Source organism: Ixodes scapularis, unplaced genomic scaffold, assembly GCF_016920785.2.
Source record: "Ixodes scapularis isolate PalLabHiFi unplaced genomic scaffold, ASM1692078v2 PGA_scaffold2__306_contigs__length_199485367, whole genome shotgun sequence".
In the NCBI taxonomy this organism is placed as follows: Eukaryota; Metazoa; Arthropoda; class Arachnida; order Ixodida; family Ixodidae; genus Ixodes; species Ixodes scapularis.
In genome coordinates, this window is record NW_024609857.1 from 110,737,304 (window position 1) to 110,752,311 (window position 15,008).

Genomic DNA, 15,008 nt, shown 5'->3' on the forward strand with positions numbered 1-15,008 from the left:
TGCTCTTCGTTCCCCCAGCGCCACTTGGCGTCTTTGTCAAGCAGTCGATGCAGCCTTTCGGCGGTGGATACCCTGTTCCGAAGAAAACGACTGTAGAAGCTCAGCATTCCAAGAAAGGCTTGGAGCGCCTTTTTGTTGCTCGGTTCTGGGGTTTCCGTGATGGCCTTTACCTTGTTAGTCTCACGCCATTAGCGTCAACGTAGTAGCCTAGGAATTCTATCGCTGGAACCCCGAATTCGCATTTGGCTTGGGTGACCCGAAGTCCGGCTTCCGCGAGGCGTTGAAGAACGGCTTTCAAGCGTTCTAAGCGTTCCTCTTCAGTTTCCCTTCTGACCATTATGTCGTCAAGGTATGCTCCCGTGCCTTCGATGCCTGCCAACAGCGTGTCCATGAACTGTCGAAACAGCAAAGGCGCAACCGAAACTCCAAAAGGAACTCGTTAAACGCGAAAGAGCCCCATCGTTGTCGTTACAGTCAGTAAATCTGTTGTGACGTCGTCCACTCACAATTGCTGGTACGCTTGCTGTAGATCTATCTTCGAAAATATGTTTCCTCCCCGTATGATGGACAACAGGTCTGGTGCTGTGGGAAGCGGATATGCGTTTGCCTTGAGTGCCGGGTTGACCGTGCACCGATAGTCCCCACATAGCCGTAGTGTACCGTTCTTTTTTCGGATGTTGACATTTGCAACAAAGTAAGGCGTGTGGAGAAGGAGACAAGAAGTCTTGTGTTGCTGAAGCCCAAAAAGGTATTTAAAAGCACTTTGGGTAAACTACTCAATGAAAGGGGTGACATAAAAGCGGGAGAAAACACATACCGATGCACGGCATATTAAGACTTCGAGAAACCACTACAAAGGTGGTTTAGACATGTTGGGGCAAGCAACGTTCCTGTATTGGGATCAATCTTCTAAAAGATTGAGAGATTTTTTTTTACTCTTGATGTGGAGGGTCTTTTAAAAGAATGTGAAAGATTCCTTTTACCTCTTGCTGTGAAGAACTTCACTGCAAATGAATAGCTGATTACCTTAAGGGCCACTATGGCATAAGAAAAAAGACCATATAAGCGGTGGATAGCTGGATGCAAATGGCTTTACTTTTTGTAAAGGAGAGTCGTGCCAGTGTATGTGATTGGACTATTGTGGTGGCAGTGCCAGCGTCGAAGGAGGAAATCAATGACTCAACGATCAAGTTAAGCCGAGTATGAAGCCAAAAATAGTTTCAGTGCCTAGGAAATGTACCTTCATTGGCAAAAACACCCCTGGCAAACGATTCACGCTAGCCGGACAGTTCTAATGGCAGGTAACGTAGCAAGGCCCCCAGATTACAGTACTTTTGAAAACTAACGCGGATGGCACCACAGAAATGTATCCTTAGGGATGGGAAAGTTCAGAAGGCCAAATTGCATGAAGAACGGCCGCAATATTACCATGATGTACATATGACACATGAAATCATTGCTGGATCGGAATCTCTTTGGCTAGGTCTTTGGTGGCTCATGGACTGAGAAGCGGAGTTTACGGATAAGCATCCCAGACTGTGCTTACTTGGTGAAATATGCCGCTTAGCATACCCAGTTCGATTCTAGCAGACAAAAACGGCATCCAAGCTACAGCCGTTAGACCTTCAAAGGTGGTCTAGATTGTGTTTAGCATTTATAAATGCCCAGGAACTTCGGTCAGTTAGCCCATCCCCAGGCTTTCAGAGATGGTCACGAGAGCCAGCAGCTTGTCTTGGGCAGCTCACTGTCAGCCGCTCTGTTCCTCCATGCACAGTGCCACCTTCATGAGCTCCCACTCAGACTTGTACGTAACGCGTTACAAGTAATTGATTACTTGTAATCAATTACAGTTAAGTGTAATTTTGTAACGCTTCAATTACATTTGTCAAGCTGTAACGCTTGGAGTAATTCAATTACTTTTTTTTCTGTAATCAATTACAACATCAATTACACAATTACCAATTACATTTTTCATCCCACAATTTTTTTTCTCACAAAAACCAGCATAGTCACTCAGCCATGGAGCAAAAATGATTGACATTTTTTTAACATCTAAAAAAATAAAACTAGGATTAGTCGGCAAATCCTTTTTTCTTTTACGCCACGCTCTTCTACAAGCGCGCCACCAGCCTTGGCTGGGGAGTTCCGGATCTCGTTGCAGATTGCTGATAAAGTCGACGGGAAGCGGGAACTCGCTATTGACTTTTTAGTGTGCTTTGTTCCTTAGGTCGACGCGTCAGCTACACGACAAGGTCCGGGTTTGAAAACAAAAAAGGGAACAATAACCAAACAAAATTGTGTACGCAATATTTTACTGTGTATTTGTGTATTTCTGTCATCGCAATAAAAAGTAACGTGAAAGTAACTTGAAAAGTAATCAATTACTTTGCAGTAATTGTTCAATTACTTCTGGGAGGCAGTAATCAGTAACGGTAATCGGTTACTTTTTTTATTGTAGTAATTGTATTTGTAATCAGTTACTTTTTTTCAGTAACGTGTACAAGTCTGCCACTGAAGAACTAAAGAAACAGAACCCGGAAATTGTTATAACTGCAATAAGAAAATCTCAGCAGCAGATGCTAAAGTATGGTGCCTGCAATGCGCCTCCGACTGGTGTGTTCAGCGTTCTATGCCACCCATGCATAAAAAGTGGTCTCTAAGCAAGAACATTAAATGACGCCACAGTAACCCGCACGTCCTGCTGTCTGATGAGACTACCCTGGCGGTTGGTCGTACAACTTCTGGCAAAAACTGTATGAGCTAAAGGAAAGCATCATTTTTCTCGAAACATCAAAAATTCTGGCTGCTAAATCTTCCGTGGAGTCCCAAGCTGCCGGATATTCTCCCCCCCCCCCCCCCCCCCCGCCCTCAGCAGCAGAAACTACCCCAACAGCCATGATGTTCACAACCCGTAGAAATATCCCATAGAAAGTACGTTTAGAAGCAACTAAGGAAGCTATACAGACAAGCTCACGCACTAGGAACCCATTCCACAAATCTCCATGAGCAGCAGCTGTCCATCTAGAGTATAGAAGTTTATATTGTTCATACATTTCAAGATTAGGTTGTATCTTTGGATTCTTCCAACACTACCCTATTGGAAAAACCAGCATGAAAATCAAACTGGTCAAGCTGGTAATTAAGGTGGTCAAGCTGGTAATCAAGGTGGTCAAACTGGTCAATGTGGTAATTAAACTGGTTTAGCTGGCAATCAAGCTGGTTTAAGCTGGGCAAGCTGGAATTTAAGCTGGTCAGTCTGGTCTAAGTAAAAACCAGCATGGTCTCACTCGAATCTGGTTTTAGATTCAATCTGGTGTAGCTGGGAGCCAGTCTGGTCTTAACTGGTCAAACTGGTTTTCCATGGAGCCAATGTGGTCAAGCTGGGAGACGAGCTGGTCATGCTGGGAGACAAGCTGGTGAATCTGGTCGAAATAATAATCGTGGTGGTCAAGCTGGTCATGCTGGGAGCGCGCACGCCAAGGTCGGCTAGAGATAGCCGAACTGGCATTGCTGGGAGCGCGCGCGACAAGGTCGGCTGCTGGAACGAGGCCACGTCCTGTTCTTTGTCCTCTCGTTTTTGGTAGACCACCGGGCGCGTCAGGCGCGCTGCAAGCTACCTTTGTGTGCGAGAAAAGAGAGAGAGAGAGAGAGAGTGGTAGAAACGGAGAATCGAAGACGCGTTTGGATAGCTTGGGCAGAGGGCAGATCGAAGGGACGGCTGTGTGCGCGTTGTTTGGAGACTAGTTGAACGACGGTGCAAGCGAAGCGGGTTTTGAGAAGACAGCGAGCGGCAGTCCGTTCAGTGCGGGAAGATGTCAGACGTCCCGACTGCGGCGTCGCTTCGTGTCTTCGAACGTGTGTGTGCCCAAGAATGACGGCGGTGCCGAGGAGTATCGCCAATGCCATCCAAGCCACACGGATTTCCTCGCCTCTGCCGACCACGCAAGTTGCCGCTTCGCCCCCATCGCTGGCGGGACCCAGGTTCGCTTCTCTCGTCCGTGTAGTATTTTCGTCTGCTATTGCCTGTTTTTGGCCTGTGTCTAGTATTTTTTTCGTGTTGAGAGATAAGCAATCTGGTTTTATTAACATTGTAGACAATTTGCACCGAGAATCTGTGCGTCGGTTAGTACTGTGTCAGCGCCGAGGATGTGTAGCATTTGAGTTCATGTGAGGCTGCCGCAAGTACGAAAATAATAAATTGGATGCCGAGTTGGCTTTTCTGACGAGCTTGGCTTTTTTATTCTGTGTATTAATTTAAACAGGTTAAACTGGTTGGGAAGTTCACCAGCATGACCAGTTTAACAGCATGACCAGCATGCCAAACTGGGCATGCTGGGGCAATAACCCAGCTTGAAGCTGGGACCAGATCAACCATCATGACCAGTATGACCAGATCAACCAGCATGACCAGCATGCCAAGCTGGGCATGCTGGGGCAATAACCCAGCTTGAAGCTGGGACCAGCTTAAGCTGGTTTTTTCAATAGGGTAGTTTCCAAGCAGAGATTTACATTGGCAGGCTGGCTGAGTTGCCAAGTAGAAAGGTCCATGTGTCACACCACACCTGTCTTTCGCTGACATTCAGAAAAAGGCTGAATTTCCCTAATCGATGTTGATTAGGGTGGAAATCTTCAGATTTTGCCAATCGCCAAATTCCTCAACATTACCGTTTTTCCAGTTCATAGACACCCTGCACGAGGTTGAGTTGGGTGCTAATAGTCATTAACAACTGCATGAATCACGTGTGCACATATGCGGTAAGTATACAAAAGCCCAATTTATTCCAGTAACCCAAAACACCATAAAACTTCCGTAAAACACCTAGCGTGCACCCATGTCCGAGTAAGCGGTCAACCCTCACTTTTGAAACATTTCAACTCATCAAGGGACACACTAAATGCCTATTCTCCTATTTTAAGCAAGTTAAAAAAATATACGTAACAGACATCATGCGCCCTGTCGCCATGGGCAGTTATCTCCACTATTGGCAGAGAGCATGGGGTTAGAACAGGTAGAGCGGCAAAGCGGGAGAGGAGGATGAGGGGTAGAAAAGTCAAAAAGAGATAGCTAGCGATATACTTGGTGACAACTTTCTGTGGCACTGAAGCCAAAGCTAGAAAGCCAAAGCACGCCGTTTCACTGCACAGCCGAATATAGTTCAACCATAATAGTTTGCTGGGTGTAACTTAACCAATTAAAAATATATAAATTGTTTTGCTTAGCTTTGATTTTAAAAAAAATAGCATAACATTAGCCAGGATATGCCAAGCTTATAGCATTTCCTTTTTAGCTTTTTGTGTTTTCTTGATTTAGGTTCACCATAGGTTTTCTAGTTCCCTGCAAAACAAAAATAGCGTTTTTATCATGTGCACCTTCGGTGTTGTGTATCGTCAATACACTTTGTTAGCTCGCCCCTTTGTTTGCAGTGTAGGATTTTTACGAAGTTTGGCAACCAATAAATGTCCAAACAAACTGAGCACGTCGTGTGCAACATGTGCGACAAGTGGGACAGTGAAAACCGGGACCTCCAGTTGTTTCCGTATACCGGTTGGTTAGCGAGCAGGGGTGGGGATAGAGCCTAGAACCCCTGGTTTCTTCGCTACACATTTTTTAAGCTATGGTGCGCCATCGAACCCCTTAGAGCCAGCCGTAACGGAATACGATCCAAATAAAATGTGACTTAGCGCTGTTGCGTGTGCGTGCTTCTATTTCGGTATATCACGCCCGCGCGATGATTTTTCAGCACCAGAAGAGTTGACGTATCAATGACCTCAAAAGACTGCGGTGCTAATGAAATTCAATAATGTGGCAATTTGGGCCAGTTGGTTCATAAACGTAGACAAGTGCCGAAAAAATAGACAGGGACAAGAAGTTGACACTAACACTGGCGCGCTTGCAACTAGCATTTATTGAAAAAACAGTATCTTAAATAGCCGTGAAAAACGTCAGTCGTGACTACAACCGGTGTAGCCCTCTATCATGAAATTTCTATCCTTTTGCCAATAAGGTTATTAATGTGCCACGTGTACACATCGTGCCTTTGGCTTTCATCTCAAAAGCCCCGTGCACCTTTCTAGATATATTATTTTGGTGTCTGGCCAAAAATTGGTGTCATCAAATGACGGGAGCAAGAACAGCGGCTGCAGTGCGTGGCCGCTGCAGCCACTAACTTTTCTTTTGCAAAAGACAAATGCAAACAAAACACCGCAAAAAAATTCACAAACTGCACGGCCGGAGTTGTGTACGAAATTCAAGTGTCATATGGTTCTGTATAAAGTGGTGAGACAAGCCGACGTTTTCACGATCGCACCGCGAACATGACGAGGCAACACAAGCAACCCCCATCAGGACATCTGGCCGGGCACTGCACTGCCTTTGCTCCCAGTCATTTCACGACCCCAAATTTTTGGCCAGATAGCCAGATAAAGTATCTAGAGAGCTATACAAGACGTTTGAAATCAAAGCCAAAGGCACCAGGTGTACAAATGGCACATCCATAACCTTATTGGCAAAAGAATATGAGTTTCTTGAAAGAGGGCTACACCGGTTGAAGTAATGACTAACGTTTTTCACGGCTATATAAGAAATTGTTTTTTTCATTCAATGTTAGTTCCGAGTTTTCCATTGTTAACATCAACTTCTCGTCTCTGTCTATTTCTGGGCGCTTGTCTACGGTGAAATTTACCTTGTAAGTCTGTCCTAGTGCTTCAGTCAAAGCGTTGGCTTAGGTTTAAAACATGAAATGTTGGGAACGAGACGTGAATATGCCGGCGTGTTCAGCGATCACGATTCAACCCCCTAAACTGCGATCCTCGTACCAAAAAGACGCACGGTAGCAACTTTGTGGTTGACACGCCAAAACCCAAACTGAAACCTAGACCAAAAGAAGTCCAGAACTACATGGTGCGCTAACATAGAGCCATTAGCACTGCCTGCCTCCCCCCTCCCTAGCTTTCTTTTCATTGCCACAGAAAGTTGTGCCCAAGAAAAGATCGGTTGCTATTTTGTTCCCCCTCCCTATCTTCCTTTTCATTGCCACAGAAAGTTGTGTCCAAGAAAATATGAATTGCTCTTTTGTTCTAACTCAGAAGAGTAAATTGAAGGCAATAACAAAGACAAGCCAGTGCATAGTCGAGCACATTTTAGGATGCTTCTTTGTAAAGAAAAAGAGAAAAAAAACAACCATACGGTGTTTGTGGAGAATAACATAGACGACAAAAACCGGACGACACGTTTCGTGGAGAAACGTGTCGTCCGGTTTTTGTCCTCTATGTTATTCTCCACAAACACCATAACTTAACCAGCACGCTCCATTTCGACGAGAACTACCATACGTTTTGTTTTTACGCGTTCGCGCAATCAACTAACTCCGCAAACGGCTGCTATTCGTAATTCCGTGATCGGACCAAGCAAGAGACCACCTGACCATGTACACCTTCGCCGAAGTACCTACCAAGCGCCCATCCCCCAGCTCTCCATGATTATCTTCAATTTAGAGTGGATGCTTCTTCGGTATTTTAGAGTATGTAATGGTAATGTTTGTTTAGAAAAAACAGAACGTCAGAGAAATACCAACAGGGCCCTGCGGAAGCAGTGCATGGGTCCTCTTTCACCTTTTACAAATCGTCCTGTGTCGAATGGCAGTATAGAAACGGCTGGGGCTGATACGCCTACAGGCCGTTGTTGGGTAGATAGCTGCTATTTAGACTGGCGGCTCATCGGTCGCTTCTAGTCAGCTGCAGTTTTTTCGTCATCATACAGACTTCCTGCAACACGATGAATAAGACTCCAACTGACATTCTGGCACAACAACAACAAAAAAAAACAGAATTTGCCTCATGGATCAACAAAATAACAAGTGCCAACATATTGATTTTCTTGTCGTCGACAGTGCAAACACCATGAAGACACCACCATTAAAGTGAACAAAATAAGGAAAATTACCTTCTGAATGAAGTAATTTTATTCAGAACAGTGATCATGTGGAGCTTAGATACCTACTGATACCTTAAAACAACTTAAAAACCACCTAGAAATAGCACAGCTCGCATTTATAGGTACATGCATAGCAATCAACAAGCCTCTTGACGTTCTAGAGTGCTGGGATACAGATAAAGTATCAAAACTGGGGATGTGATCGAAATACTTTGGTGCAGTACAATGTGCAAGTTTATCCTGAAGCTACTGTTAGTTACATGCACCTAAAACGTGTTAAAGCTGGTTCGCACTGTCGCAACCGACCATGACCAAGTTGAACAAAAGAGGGTTTCAAATTGCCGAGGACTGCAATTGCTGCTGCGCAGCCCTGTCATAATCCGTCACAAGAGGCTTACAGACTGGTTTTGTCGGACTGAGCCCTAGTCGGTAGCAACAATGCAAACCAGCCTTTAGACTAAAATTGTACCCAGCATTGGGTTTTGACCATGGTTCCAAAAATGTTCTGACAGACTCCCTTTATCTTTACCAGAACCTCAAATATTTAAAAGTCACTACACATTCTATACCAGATCAGAGCATTTTATTCAAATCATTCAACCTCTTTCCTGAGCCATGTAAACTAGGTGTGCACCTGCGGGTTCTAGAAGTCACGAATATGACTGGGGTAAGTTAAAACGCCACTGAGGCAAACAATAATAATCTTTATTAGCGACAGCAGTAGTACTCTGGGTAACTCGCAAGGCTAGGCATATACGCAGGGTCCCGTAAGCGGACAAAAAAACGAAAACGGTGAGATTAAAAGGGTCCTGTCAACACTTTTAAGCACCTCTAGGCCCGCGCATCTCAACACTGATGACACGGACAGCAGGCCAGCGCGAGTAGCACGCCGTACGCGAGCGCCATGACGCCCAGCTATGAGCGTGTTCTATCAACCCGCTGCAACCCGCCAAACGCTAGCGCCATACCGGCACCCAAACCGCGCCATTCTGCTGGACGCGGCGCGCGCGGCGCGAAAACCCCGGTGAGCGCTGATCGAGAGCTTTGAGATACCAGGCACAATTCAACGCTGTCGCTAGCGTGAACGAGACGACACGTCAAAGTAAAAACCATCTAATTCTTCACACGTGTCGCCCTTCCGAACACAACCAAGGCGTTTGTTCTAAGATCCGTATCTAAGCCTTTGACAGCACAGATCAGTTTAGCGCGACTGGCACCACTTTACAGCGTGTCCAAAGAACTCGCAGATAGCAACGCGCACTTTCGAATTAATCTGATCAGCATCTCTACAGTGCTCCGGTTTCGCAGAACCTTTACGGGATTCTCAAGATAGCGGCGAGGATTTACGCGAGATTTCAAAGAACAGCCTCCACAAAGTATAGCGATCCTTTGCCTAGAGGCAGTCAGCATCCCTCAGTACTGTGACGCGACGCCGTCTCCAGCCAGCGACACAAAATCTTGGAGACCACTCAAACGTCGAAAACAGTTAATTATCATCCGAATTACGGTGGTAACGAGAGCTACGCTGTTCGGAAGATCATCCAACATATGTAATAGGTGAGGTGACTGCCGAACCGATGTTCGCTCAGTTGGGTTGAGTGACATACTTTATTTGAGAAAACGGACTGTTTTTGCTGGCAGGATGCCTGCATGTCACAGCCGATTGGGGGAGAGTGGATTGGGAGGATAGGTGTGAGAGAGAGAGAGAGAAATCGCTCATCGTCGCTACGCCGTTGCGCGGTGAGTGGCGCTGTCGTAGTGTTCGTTTTTCAGTTCAGTTCGGATGGGGCATGCCAGCCAATGATTTAGCACTGCACTGCAAGCACCGCCAGTACACGATGTCAATGCATCAACACTGCATTGCAAGCACCGCCAGCACACCATGGCCACCTTGAGGCACACACTAGGGCGCTAGGGATAGTTGGTGGGTAGCCTTGGGTGCTCATATAACGTCCCTAAGGCCGGTGTCACTCAAGAAGGTAGCCAGCGCGCGGAGCGCACGCTCTATCTTGGCCCGGGGCAGTCTGGGTCCCAGTAACTCGTCCAGACTGTCGCTGGGGCAGCCGAGGGCACCGTGCGCACGCCCCAGGTTGGCAATGGAAGATCTGGGCAATGGCACATCAAGTGCTCTGCGTCTCCGTGGGCGCCGCAGTGCCCGCAGCTGCTATCGCGGGCAGCCCTCCACCTCCCGCGCTCGGCGGGTGTGAAGTTGGAGCCGGTACGCAGGCGGTGTAGGGCGGCCGCCGCGCCCCTCGTCAGCCGCCTGGGAGGGAGCAGTCCTTGCTCGAGCTCGGGGTGGCTCAGCGTGACCCGCCGCCGCACAAGCAGACGTGCGCCCGCGAATGGTGGGACTGGGAAGGGCGGGGGGGGGGGGGGGGGGGGGGGTATCCGGGTTCGTCGTGGGCCCGGGCAGCCAGTTGGTCCGCCCTGTCGTTGCCGGACGTCCCGCAGTGCGACGGCAGCTATGGAGCGATGGTTCAGCCCTTGCCCTAGAGTTCACCCACGCGCGCCACGACCTCCCTGGCCAGCTGCGGTGAACGGTAAGGGGCGCGGAGGAGGCTAAGCGCAGCCCTCGAGTCCGCGAGCACGACGAGGAGATCCGTCTCGTTCACGTCGAGGAGGCGCAGGCCAAGCTGCAGTGCCGCGAGCTCCGCCGTGGTTGATGTGGCGTGGAACGCCAGGCGCTCCGCCTCGGCCCTCCCAGTGTCCTCGCGGAACGCCGCTGCCGTCGCTGTCTTGGTAATGTCGCGCACTGAGCCGTCAGTTAAAGGGCAACTCCGGCCAAAATTCGAAATGTAATAAATTACTGGTATCGCTGTAGTGACACAAAATACGACCCCAGCCAAAATATTACGTCCGTAGGACGCCGCATTCTCAACTAATGCCGATAACAAAACTGCGACCCGCCGCGAGCTGCTGCTCCTTAGAGGGCGGCCAGCGGGTTGCCGATCGCTAAAGCAACATTGGGCCGAGACGTCCGTATCGTTCTCTTTTTTTCCTCCGGTCCGGACGTTCCGCGGAGTGCGCTTCTTTGAGCCGCTACCACCGCTACTTCGGCTTGTGATTGGCGTGTTTAGCCGTTGCTTTTATCTGTAGCCCGTGTAGCTTCGGTATAGCCTTTTGTTTATTTACTTGTGAGGACTTTAAGACTCGTTTTAGCGAGCAACTCGATGCGCCTAAGACTGCCCAGCTGTTTCTCGAAAGATGCCGAGTGCAACTTGTAGCGCTGTGGGTTGCTCAAACATCCGCTGTGCAACACGGAGGTGCTTTTTCAAAAGTTTCCGACGGACCGAAAATTGGAGAAGGTGCGGGTGAACGCTGTTCGACGAGTGGACTTTGGACTTCGGCTTTTACGCGCCCGAGCAAAAAAGAACGAAAAAACAGACGTGTACAACCCAGCACACGTGTGTTCGGGCGCCGCGGCCCGCGCCGGAGAGCCTGAAACCTTCGTGTCTGGGACTGACCCGCAGCGCGAAAGCGAGAGTGCCCCAGTACTGTACGTCACTGGCAGCGGGGCGTAAAGCAACGCCGCTCCATCCTCAGAGCCCAGATGACAATTTAGGCCTAGCGACGAGTACGGAAGACCGCAGGCACGGCGACAGTCGCTGAGTACGGCACCGAACGAGTTCACTCGTCGTTTGTCACTATAGCTTTTGGTTATACAAGCAACGAGTACGGCATAGCGCACGCACGGCGTCGGCCGTCGAGTACGGCATCGAACGATTTCACGGGTTTTCCAGTCGCTAGCTTTTGGGTATACGCACTAACTCTTGCTACATATGCTGGATAACTACCACGTATACATAATTAAACAAAATCAGCTTAGCTCCTATCTTTAGACGGCTAGCGCAACAGAGGTATAGGTGCCGCTCGGCCTGCGTACTCGTTGAACGAGAACGATCTTGACGTCACGTTCACATAGCGGCTGATTTCCAGTGTTGCCGGGGCCTCGAGCGGCTCGTTTCGGTTTTGTTGGCCGCGCCCCAAACAAAACTCTGAGGCGTCGATATCTTTAAAACTACGCACAATAACGAGAAAAAAATTACACCTTGCAATTCAGGGACGCAGACTGCACTAAAAACAGTCGTAATCCCAAAATAGAAAGTATGAACCGGAGTTGCCCTTGAAGAGGCGTACCAGCCGTGGTAGCGCTCGTCACAGTGATGATCTGTGAGTTGGCGCGCCACCGCTGGCTGGAGGTTCTTCTTGGCACTAAGGTTGCTCACCGACAGCTCGGCGACCACGACTGGCAGTTCATTCGGCGTAGGAGGTGCCGTGAAGCGGTCCTGGAGCGCCCGTGATGTCCCACAGCCGCGTCAAGGTGTCGGCGAGCAGTGCCCGTCGCCCGCTGATGCGTGCGACGAGAGATGCGGCGCTCCGTGTCTCCTGGATCCTGACGAGGTGCCCCATCGCCCGCTCTCCCGCCGTGTTCCGCACTGTGTTCACGCCGGCCTCAGCCAGCGTCAGCCTCGATGAGGCGTGTCTCGGGACACCGAGGCACACTCGTAATGCCACGTGCTGCGCCTGCTCGATGCGCCCCCACTGGTGCTCGGTGACAGCGAGCAGGGACAGCGCGTACAGGACCCGGGCCAGGGTAAGGCCGCGGTGCAGCTGCAGCATCATTCACTGCTCTGTTCCCCTGCGCTCCCCCCCCCCCCCCAACCAAGGAGGAAAAGGATGTTGGTGGTGGTCCGTGCTCCTCGCAGCGCGTCTCTCACCGCTGGCTCCCAGGTTACCCGGTCGTTTACTCTCAGGCCCAGGTACGTGGCCTTTCTCCGTACCTCCAGTGGTCGGCCGTTGATGATGAGGTCGAACGTTCGATGCGGGCTGTCGCATAGGGCCACGGATTTAGGTACCGAAAGCGTCAGGCCGAGCCGTGGCCAGGTGTTCTCCATGTCGGTGAGGGCGCGCTGGAACATGTTTTGGAATAACCGACGTCCTCCACCCTCCATGGTCGCTGACCCAGATCGCGAAGTCGTCCTCGTAGGTCGCGATCTGCAGGGGCACCTTGTACCGCGGCCCAACCCGCGCCGCCTGAGGGAGCGCCGTGAGAGCCACGCTTTTCAGCGAGGCTCTCGCCAGTTTCAGTTCCAGTTTCTGTTCCTGAGCGCGCCGCGGACGCTAACGAGGGGGGTGCCCTGCGGAACCCCCCTCGTGAGCGTCCGTGGCGCGCTGTAGAGGCCTGCCGCCCGAATCCTGGCCTCGCGCCCCTGGAGAAACGCCCTGACGTAGCGAAGTGCTCCCCCTCCCCCCCCCCCCCCCCCCCCCCCCGGCCAGTCGTGTGAGGGAGTCCACGATGGCGCTGTGGAGCACTCCGTCAAAAGCGCTGGCGTTTTCGAGGAATGCCACCCCCGTGGCCCTCTTCTCGCTTTACCGTTCTCCAGGGTCGTGGCGTGGTCCGCGATCGCGTCTGCCGTGCACTTCCCCCCCCCCCCCCCCCCAAAGCCGGCGTAACAGTCTGGCAGGGCTCACACCGTTTTGAGGTGGTGCACCAGTCTGCTCACCCGATCGCACGAGGTGAGTGCGATCGGGCGGTAGCAGTTTAGCTGGCCCGCCGGCTTGCCTGGCTTTAGCACCGGGACGACGGTCGCTATCCTCCACTCCGGAGGGAGGACCGCGGACTGCCAGGCCTTCTTAAGGTAGGCCAGGAGGTCTGGACGGACGCCGTCGTCCAGGTTCCTCAGGGCGGCGTTGGTAATGCCGCCCGGGCCGGGGACGGAGCGCCTGCCGGACAGGGCCGCGATGCCGCGTTGGACCTCGAACATCTGCAGGTCCCTTGGCCCCAGTCCATTTCGTCCGCCGTCGGGGCGGGGGGGGGGGGGGGGGGGGGGGGTCGAAGCGTGAATATTGGTGTGGACGCTTGGCAGGGATCGGTGGCAGAGAGTGCGGGGCAAGGAGCGCGTCGGCCGCCATTTCGACAGCGTCCAGTGTCAGAATGTGCAGCTGGATGGAAAGTGCGATGATAGAGTGACGCGGGCTGGGTCGGTTGACCAGCGTCTTCGCCATCCGCCAGACGCTCGTAGTGCACCCTCGTCTGTTGAGGGACTCGCACTTGAGCGCCCACTGTTCCTTCGCCAGCCGCCGTCCGACCGCTTGAAGAGGGCTTCAGAGCGTCGGAATGCCGCCCTATCCTCAGGCAGCTTTGTCCGCCTTGCCCTCCGTTGCGCGTGTCATCGCTGGACTCGCAGTAGGAGCCACTGAATGTCTGGGTTGGGCCTGGTTGTCGGCACTCGCACCGTCCTCGTCACCACGCGGAGCGCCTCCACGATGATCTGGGAATCGAAGACTCGTACTTGGGCTCGGAGGGCTGCGACGTCGACGCGGTTTTTCGCCCAGTCGACGACCGACATGTCTTGGAGGACGGCTTGGGGGGCCTTTTCACGATGATAGGCGCGTGGTCGAATCCCCAGCCGTCTGCCTGCGGCTTGGCGCAGAGGTGAAGCACCGCCGACGCCATCGTCAAGCCTATCACGCTCCCCTCTACGCCCGCTCGAAGGAACATCGCCTCGCCGTTGTTAGCGACGGAGAGGTCCATGTCGTCGAGGGTCTGTTGCACCTCCCTGCCCCATTTCGTCGTCCTCGAGTCCCCACACGCCTCGCTCTGCGCGTTGAGATCGCCGCCAATGATGACAGGGCGTTCCCCGCCACCCAGCTCCACCTCCATCCTGCGGACGACGCTTGGGTCCCACTCGCCGGTCAGGTAAACGTAGGCGGATACCAGCAGCTAGCCTTCAGCTCCCTTGCGCACCTCGACGCCCGCAAAGTCCGCCCGAGAGCAGCAGTACGACTGCGTGTCTATTTGTCCATGGTCTAGTGTGTTGGGAACGAGAACGGCGGCCCAGGGATGGGCGCCGTTTGCACGTTGCGCGGTGTACGTAGACTATAGTGGGACTCTGATGCGTTGTGCCGGCATTCGAGGCTCCTGAAGCAGGATAACTTCGAAGTGTTCAGTGAGGAGTCTGTTCTTTAAATCGTCTAAGTGAAGTTGCAGTGAGTTGCAGTTCTATTGTAAGATAAAAGGTACTGCTGCTCTCAGGCGGGCCGTTCTGGCATCACTGGGGCGTGCTGGCATGCG

General features: G+C 51.4%; 1 pseudogene; it reads right to left on the minus strand.

Moving 5' to 3' along the window:
- Positions 1-9,875: 9,875 nt before the first annotated feature.
- LOC115312518 lies at positions 9,876-12,885 on the minus strand (annotated as a pseudogene).
- Between the last annotated feature and the right edge of the window lie 2,123 nt (positions 12,886-15,008).